Source organism: Suncus etruscus, chromosome 2 (genome assembly GCF_024139225.1).
Source record: "Suncus etruscus isolate mSunEtr1 chromosome 2, mSunEtr1.pri.cur, whole genome shotgun sequence".
NCBI classification, from domain to species: domain Eukaryota; kingdom Metazoa; phylum Chordata; class Mammalia; order Eulipotyphla; family Soricidae; genus Suncus; species Suncus etruscus.
The window spans coordinates 114,061,508-114,070,928 of NC_064849.1; the positions used below are offsets into that span (position 1 = coordinate 114,061,508).

General features: G+C 40.9%; 1 non-coding gene across 1 annotated transcript; it reads left to right on the top strand.

The window, feature by feature from the left end:
- The first annotated feature begins 8,994 nt into the window (after window positions 1–8,994).
- On the top strand, window positions 8,995–9,144 carry LOC126002950 (U12 minor spliceosomal RNA). The gene has a single exon (XR_007493523.1). It is a non-coding gene; the product is annotated as a U12 minor spliceosomal RNA (small nuclear RNA).
- The last annotated feature ends 277 nt before the right edge of the window (window positions 9,145–9,421 follow it).

Sequence of the window (9,421 nt, forward strand, 5' to 3'; positions counted from 1 at the left end):
AAAAAATACAAATAAAGTCATACTTTAAGCACTTAAAAGTTACAAATCAAGCCAGCATGGTATCTCATTTTACTCTCTTTCTAAAAATATGCCTTCGTACTTACCAGGAAGGACAGTTTCAAATTTGGTTTTTTTTTTTTTTTCATTCCTTATTATTTTGTGCTGGAATATGGTAACACGAGAAAACCAGTTTCTGATCTCTCCCTATTTTGATGCCCATGAAATACCCAACAGCCTACTCCAAGGTCTCTGGGAAACATGGGTAGGGCCCACCCATCCTCATAGATAGACTCTGTTCTTGGACTCAGAAAATGCATACTGTTGGCAGAGTTGAACCTCTGGAGAAGAGGTCTATGCAGGAAGCAGGCACAAGAAAGTATTCTAATTCTCAGGTAGATAGAACATATGTGATCTGATAAGGTGATCCTGAATCCTTGGATTCCTGCCAAGTGGAAAGGTCGGTAGTAAACTGTTTTCTCTGTACCAGTGTTTCTCAACCTTACCTCCACTATGGCCTCCTTCCAACCTTTTCCCTACCACTAAGCCTCTTATACTTATACTGGGGGCCCAGAGGAAGCCATATGGCCTCAGGTTGAAGAATGCTGCTCAACAGCAAGTGGCTGAGGCAATGTCCCTCTTATCCTGGCTCGTGCTGGCTCTGCCTCCTGTTTGATTACCTAGTGATCATCATTTATGTGGCTTTATGAAGATATCCCTGAAACTTCTCTTTTATATTTCCTATAAAAAAAGACTTAATGTGTTGAGTTTTCTGGGTAACAAACTGCTAGAAGACCATCATCATCATTATGTCATCTCAGCAAAAGAGAACAAAACTGCAGGGTAGGTTCTGCTTCTTTTCTTGTGTCTATGGTTCCAGGGATTTATTATAATTATAAGAGAATAAAATTTGTTGATGTTCTGAATATATTTATTTTCTTTTTCTAAAATAAAAGTAACATATACTAATTATATAAAATCCTGACATTACATAAAGTTATAAATAAATGAAAAGTAAAATTGCTTATAAGGACCTGAGGACATAGTTCAGAGGTGGAGTCATGGATGTGTGAGACGCTGAGTTTCATCATCTACTTCACATTACCACTGAGTGAAAGCCCCATTCTTTTACTGTTATTTTCAGTACCACAACCAAGTGTGCATCCCCAACAATCTGCAGCACTGTAAGTGTGTAGAGCACAATAACAACAACAAAGGAAAAGAGAGGTGGGGGAGGGGGAAACACCATTTAGAAAGAATCACAACCGATATTTTGGTATATATATGCAACTAATCTATTTTTTCTATGAGTACATGCACATGCTTTTTGTTTAGTTTAGTTTTTGTTCTTGGGCCACACCCGGTGACACTCAGGGGATACTCCTGGCTATGCACTCAGAAATTGCTCCTGGCTCAGGGACCATATGGGACACTGGGAATTGAACCAGTTGTCCTGGATCAGCTGCGTGCAAGGCAAATGCCCTGCAACTGTGTTATCACTCTGGCCCCAACACATACTTTTTTATACAAATATGAGATGATTATATTCATATTGTTTTAGATGTACTGGGACACTATACAGTGTCAGGTATCAAATTCAGAATTTCTGTATGCCAAGCACATGCTCCAACAATTTAGGCCTTCTTCAACCCTGATCATGCCTTTTTGTAATGTGCCATTTTACATAATAGATGACTTTTTTCCATTTCAATAATTACAAATATGCATCTTCATTTTTTATGTCTTAGGCTATATATTTTATTTATATTCAATTTATTCAATAAGTATTCCTATATGGACAAGTTATTGAATTGGATGCTGGAGGTAAAAGTATAGGTGGGTAAGTTTTTACACACAAATTGACTATAATTCATCTAATAGATATCATATAGCTAGATAGTAACACCATTAAATTTTGCTATTATAAAGAGCTTATGATGACTATTTTATTTTTTGATTGCCTTGCCTAAATTTTCCATAGAAAATCCCCCAAATTATTAATTATTAATATATATGTATATATGACATATATATCTTGAGCTGGAGAGATAGCTAAATGGGCTAAGTATGTTTGTGGAGGGCCTGGATCCTATTCTTAGCACCACATGCTTTCCCTAGCAATACTGGGTATGACTCCCAGACACAGAGTTATGAGTAGCCCTGAGTAGCAACAGTTGTAGGCCCCTCCAAAAGTAAATATATTTAAATATTGGTACAAATACAAATTAGTTTTCAAATAAGTTCCAACAGATATTCTCAGTAGTAAATATTCTACCTCTAAGCTGCAATCTCAGTCCTTGGTAATTTATATTCTTTTAACTTGCCAATCTGATAGGCAAAACTTAAAATAAATGTCATCACCTTATCTTTCATTCTCTAGTAAAACGAGAATCTATACCTTTTACTTTGGCATGTTCAACTTTTATTTTCTATTTGTAGAAGGAGTTCTGTACATTAAAGGAATCATAAATTTTATAAATGTTTTCTTAATTTTGACTTTGAATTTTATATGTAGTGTTTCATTAGTCATATTGAAATTATTATTCCATACATAGAATAATTTTTGTTTGTTTGTTTTGGGACCACACCTGGCAGTGCTCAGGGATTGTTCTTGGCTCTGCACTCAGATATCATTCCTGGTAGGCTCCAGAGACCATATAAGATTGACACTAGGCCAGCTGCTGCAAGGCAAACACCTAACTCACTCTACTATGTCTCTGGCCCACATAGAATAATTTATGTGACTAGTCATAATCCTAGTATTGATTTTTTGGGGTTTGATTTGTTTTTTGAATTTTTGAGCCACGGCCAGTGGTGCTCATGGCTTCCTCCTGACTCTGCTCTTAGGGATCACTTCTGGTAGGACTCAAACACCATATTGGGATGCCAGAGATTGAATCTGGGGGGAGCAAACATACTATACTATCACTCTGACCTCATTTTTTGTATTTATTTGTGACAGATAAATATTAAATATAAATTTTAAACTGGGAAAGTGTGAACTATCAGGTTTTGGCTTTAATGCAAGAAATCCCTGTAGGAGATGATGGATTTCTGTGGAATTCTGTGCAGGGTCCAGAAGCCCCCCAGGGGGGACCCGGCCAGCAGGAATTAGCTGGGAAGGCTTCTCAGACGACTGCACTCCTATTTTGCTGAGTAGAAGAACAACCACACTGTAAAAAATCTGAGAGAGGTTAATAATAAAGACCCAAGGCAGCGTCTCACTGGTCAAGGGTGTCTTTATTGGCTACAGTTCCTTCTTAAATAGTGAAGGAGAAAAAGGGGGCAGTACAAGGTGTTGTCAATCATACTTTTGGCGCGAAGGCTCATAAGGAAGTGGGCAGTGGGCTAGGGCTGGATGACCTTTAAGCTATACTGAACGTGCTGTTTCAATGGAAACTTCTAGTGTCCTTCTAGCTGCATTCCTAATTGCTTGACTATCAGGAAATGGTGCAATATGTGCTTGCCTAGTGATCTTGAACAGACAATATAGTATATACTTATTGATAACAGCCTAAATTACTCCGGAATGTGGTCTTAAGGAATGGGGCCTAGTTTCTGATAACTGGACCAGGCAGTTTTTTCTCTCCTCCGGGCTTATAGCTAAATTAAGTCCTGCAGCTACATTCTTTTCTCTTAGCTCAGAGATTTACAGCAAGACTGCATATTGCTTTTAGGTGAAAAGCTGGGCTATGGCAGAGAGAACAGCAAAATGTCCTCAAACAAGTCAGTCCCCAACATCTCCCCCTTTCTCTTCTAATAAAAGAAGGAAAGTCGTGAGCGGGTGGAAGAACCGTGTCTTAGGCATACAAGGTTTGACCAGGTCGGACACGGCCAAAGCCGCATTTAAAAGGTGGCTACAAGCGCCGTGGGTGCGCGCAGAGATCCGAATTATGCGTTGTAGCCTTTTTGGGCCGTGCCCTAACTGGGACCTTGCTAATCCCGTCGTAGGTGTCTCCACAGCCGAGAGCACAAGTGCCGGAGCGAGCTCCGTCTGTTAGCTATGCGCTCTATCTCCTGGAAACTTAGTGGCTGGAAAGGCGGCTTGGTGACTAAAGCCAAGTTTTCACAGGAGTCACGCGGGGTTAGATGCTGGTAGTTAACCTGAATAGAGGGTTTTGCCTTTTCATCTACCTGGTTTTTAATAAAGGCAGTGATTTTGCGGAAAATCCATGGGCCAAGAGAAAAGAGCAGCATGAGGCTAATAAGAGGGCCCAAAATAGTGGACAAGATTGTGTGGAGCCAAGGGGAAGAGAAAAACCAATCCTGGTACCAACCTTGTTCTTCATCGAAATGTTTTTCAAAATCTTTTATACCATCACCAATATGTTGAACGCTATCTCTAACTAAACCTGTTTTGTCTTTAAAAATACAACATTGTTCCTTAAGGGCTACACAGACTCCCCCTTTCTTCAAAAAAAAAGGAAACCAAATTAAGGCATGGTGGTTTTGCTGCACTATCTTTGCTAGGGATTTAACAATGTGCTTTAAGTGTTGTAAACTTAGTTTAAGTTTGTAAACATTATTAACAACAGTTATACTTAAGGCATTGACAGATTTTAGAGTATGAACCAATGAATAAATTATTGTGCTTACAGCGGTAGCACCCAGGCCTATGATTAAGGCTAGGGTGAGAGCAGGTTTGACAGGTAAGTTAGGCATTAAAACAATGAAAACACAGTAGTTTTAGGACTGAAAAAACAAATGTGAAACAATGTGGGGAGATAAACCAGTAAAACAGGCAAGAAACGTTAAATTGGGGGCAATTATGAACTGAAAGGAGGAATTAATGACAAGAATTTGATTACAATTTTCAATAGGGGGAATTATATTGGGTACCAAAAGGCAAAGTTCAAGTTTCACCACCTGTTTGAAGGTGATGCTGAAGTGAGGCTTGGGGCTGGATTGCAGAGCGAAGGGGTCAGAAGAGGAAGGAAACTGAGAGACAGAGTTAGAGCGAGAGGGAGCCCAGGAACACTAGATTTTTGGCAAACATCATGAACAAATATTAAGAAATTACAAATATCTTTTTTGGTAACCTCTATATGTCTGGCTTTCAACTCAGACTGTATATATTTAATGAATTTAAGTTCAGTACTCAAAGAATTACCCATGGTAGCGTATCCTATGGGTTAAGCCCCAAAAGCCAATCAGGGGCGGCGATCGGAACGACTGGAAAAACTGCAGTTTAAATATTTGATTAAGGCTAACTCGTTTCAACGCTTACCCTGATGAGGTAATTTCCGCGATTTACGAAGGAGCTCTAGACTCGCCGACCTGTAGTCGTTCGGAGTGTGGCGGTGATCTTCGAGCCCAGCGTTGGGCGCCAAAATGCAGGGTCCAGAAGCCCCCCAGGGGGGACCCGGCCAGCAGGAATTAGCTGGGAAGGCTTCTCAGACGACTGCACTCCTATTTTGCTGAGTAGAAGAACAACCACACTGTAAAAAATCTGAGAGAGGTTAATAATAAAGACCCAAGGCAGCGTCTCACTGGTCAAGGGTGTCTTTATTGGCTACAGTTCCTTCTTAAATAGTGAAGGAGAAAAAGGGGGCAGTACAAGGTGTTGTCAATCATACTTTTGGCGCGAAGGCTCATAAGGAAGTGGGCAGTGGGCTAGGGCTGGATGACCTTTAAGCTATACTGAACGTGCTGTTTCAATGGAAACTTCTAGTGTCCTTCTAGCTGCATTCCTAATTGCTTGACTATCAGGAAATGGTGCAATATGTGCTTGCCTAGTGATCTTGAACAGACAATATAGTATATACTTATTGATAACAGCCTAAATTACTCCGGAATGTGGTCTTAAGGAATGGGGCCTAGTTTCTGATAACTGGACCAGGCAGTTTTTTCTCTCCTCCGGGCTTATAGCTAAATTAAGTCCTGCAGCTACATTCTTTTCTCTTAGCTCAGAGATTTACAGCAAGACTGCATATTGCTTTTAGGTGAAAAGCTGGGCTATGGCAGAGAGAACAGCAAAATGTCCTCAAACAAGTCAGTCCCCAACAATTCTGCACCACACCATGGGGCCTTTCAGGAGTGTGCAGAGAAACAGAAGGTGTCATGAAATTCTGTTCCCCAGTGTGGAGGTGTGGTGGTTTTCTGTTGGATGGAAAAACACAAGGCAAGTGATTTCAAAGAGAGCAAGAAGTGAAGTAACAGCCCACTCAGTTTTGAGACCTGTGGAGGAAGATGGGGAGAGAAAGAGATGTGGTGGCCGTGGTGAGGAATGGAAATTCAAGGACAGAGAAAGAGGTTTCAAGACAGTTTTAGGAAGTTTCTCAGTATGCCTAGCCAGTTCTCACAAAACCTGTAGCAATAATAACCACATTACTCCCTGTGCCCAGTGTACTTTGAAGTTGAACTGTAGCCTGTTTTTGGAAGCAAAAGTGGGAGATGGCAGGTTTCACTGAAGGGAGTGCCAGTCCAAGGCACCCTGCCATGTTAGGATCCCCAGCATGCTTGCACTAAGGTAACCCCCGATCATTTGATCCTTTGCTGGGCCAGTAATCCAGCCCTTCATGGTAACCGTGTCTTGTAGGGGGGTATACAATGTGACACTGGAAAGATTTGCTCTCAGTAAAAAGAAGTGTCTTTCCTCTTGAAGGAGAGCAAATCTTGGCCTGGTCGGGAAATAAACACCGAAATAAGTTGAACAGGTGGAAAACAGAGGGGAATAGAGGCTGGATGTCTACAACATAGCTAATCCACTAAATTTACCACGGTGGAGTCCACCCTAGCTCAAGGCTTCCTGTCAATCAAAGTAATAAAGGGCCTTAATCTTTAAGCCTCTGAGTCATATTTTCTGTTTCCTGCCATTGAAAATACACTGACATACTAAGTGAAGTTTGAGCAAGTTGGACCTCTGGCAAGAGTACTGAATTCTTAAATATAATACACTGGGTCCAGCTTTGAGAGTAACTATTTAGGTCAAATGCTTTTTTGAGAGTCAATCTGAGCAGTTTTCAGTTCCCAGAATATGCTTAGTTCTCTCCTACTTCAGGATCCTTACATACGCTGTTCTCAGTTTCTGGAACAATCCTTCCTCTGCTCTTTTTGTAACTGACTCTGGCTCAACTTCAAGTCTCTATTTGGAATCAGGAGCTCCAGAAAGACTCCCCTCATCGTCCAGTCCAAGAGAGTGTTCCCTCAGATGTTCCCAAGAAGCTCTGAATTTTCCAGGGAAGTATCTTCCAAACTCATGAATTGCCCTTATTTTCTGCCATAGGCTCTGCAAGGATTAGCATACTGGATTACTGCAAACTCATTTGCATAATGGATACCGAAGAAGAGCATTTGTGTGTGGAGTGGAGGAGAGGTAGACTGTAGACAAAGCTCAGCGATAGCTTGTCTGTATCTGTGAAACTTGAGTTCCAGTTAGCCACAGTAAAACCACAAATAAACAAACAAAAGCAAAATACATTAGCTCCCCAAATCCTTGCCCTTCCTGCTTAAGTTTTACAAATATTTCACCTATCATTAAAGAGCTGTGATCTGTTATATATATGTACATCAGTAGATCAACAGTGAATATACATTTTTTCTTTAAAAAATTCTTAGAATTTCTTTTTTATAATAAATTTACTTATTTAAGGAAAATATAACACATAGTTGGCATAACTGATCATAATACATTTGTTTCAGGATGACAGAAGGTGAAGTTGTTAAAAAATAGAAAGAAATTAGAAGATCTGAAAAAAAGAATTGGAAAAAGAAGAGAGTTCATTAGCAGTTCTATTCATGAAAAATGTTGTATTATCAATAAAGTTGTAAATACAGTAGCAGAAGGTTTAGAATGCTTTTTCCCCCCAAGATACGAGATACACTAAAAAAAATGATGTGTGTTTGTGGCAGTTATTGTTGTTTGCATAGGCATAGCAAAATATGGAAAAAATTGGAAGGAAAAACCTTTGGCCTAAAAACAGGGAGACCTTACCCCTGAAGTATTTTGGCATAAGACCAACTCCAGGCTCCAGGCATACTTTGTTGTTGAACCCCTTCATCATTCTCTGTGATCCCAGAAACCTCTTCACCATCACAGTTGTTGCTGTCAGGTTTCTGTAGTTATAGATCCTGGTTTCTGTACAGGTCCTATGTTGAAATCTGGGTGGTGTGTAGGGTCTTCTGGTTTCGTCTCACCATTAGGTATCATTGGAAAGAATTCTGCGCTGAAAGCAGACTATTGCTGTTCCTAGGTTGTCAGGGTGTTCTAAGGATAGTCTTTAAAGTAATTCATTACATGGCATGGTGGGGTCTTCCTTGGTAGAATTTTTATTCTTGGTGATACTGTAGGAGACCCTGTTTGTTTCTGTAGATGGTATCCATGGTTCAGGGGTGAATGGTCAATGTCTGATAAACCGAAGTCTAAGCCAAGTCACTAACTATGCTAAGTGTTCAGAATGTAAGGTCTCACTGCAGTATAAAATGTGTGTCCTTATCTCTATTAGGTAAGAACTTGTTTGTATATGTAACCTTTTCCCATTTTAATGTGCCTATGAAAAAAGGAACAATGCCACAAGGTGTTACAGGTGCATGTGGGGGCCAAGGTATCAGGACCAACAATCTCCAAAACCTTTTTCTTACCTGACCTCTAAACAAAGACATGTCTACTAGAATTCCATACTAAACAGATCCTGAGGATGGGAGAAATTGCCGCTGTATAAGAAGATATTCAGTAATGGTTATGCCTATTAAAGGAATGTATCTAAAGAGATATTTAAAGGAGATTTGTATGTTCTCTTTAAGTCTTTTGAAGTAGGCGAGGAAGGGTAAGATCCAGAGCGCAGCTTCAGTCTGTGATTTGGTTTTGTGGAGTCTAGGGAAGATGGCTGCTAGCAGTCATATATCAGGAAGTATCCTCAAGCAGGGGACTTCTAAACCCCTGAATCTGGTAGCAAGCAAAAGTTCACAGTGAAGGGAGATGAAGAAAGAGGGGCCGCCGAGAGCAAATCAATAGCAGCTGAGTGTTGGTTTCTTTTCATGTTGAGAATCTATCTTTTTATGCCTTAAACTTATGAGTAAGGAAAATAACGACCCGGGGTGATGCCCGGGTCCTCACTGCCGATGTGAGACGAATTTTTGCGCGGGTAAAGGTCGCCCGCCTGGTGACCCGCCTACTTTGCGGGATGCCCGCGGGGTGCGATCTGCCCGACCCCCTCTTTAGCGTCAGCCCCAAGAGCAGAAGGTGATGGTGTGCCCGGAGGCTTGGGGCGCAGCCCTTGTTGCTTTTGGGGCTCTTGATCACATCTAATCTTTTATTTCGCAATTCTTCATCAAGTCTTATTCGGATTGTCTGGGTGTTACCAACTTTGGGGGGGCCGCACCCAGCCTTTCCCTGGATCCCAACGCAGGTTTCATGCAAGGCAGAAGCCCCCCCACCCCCATTTAAAAAAAAAGAGAGAGAATCTATCTTTTCACTTTGGGAGCT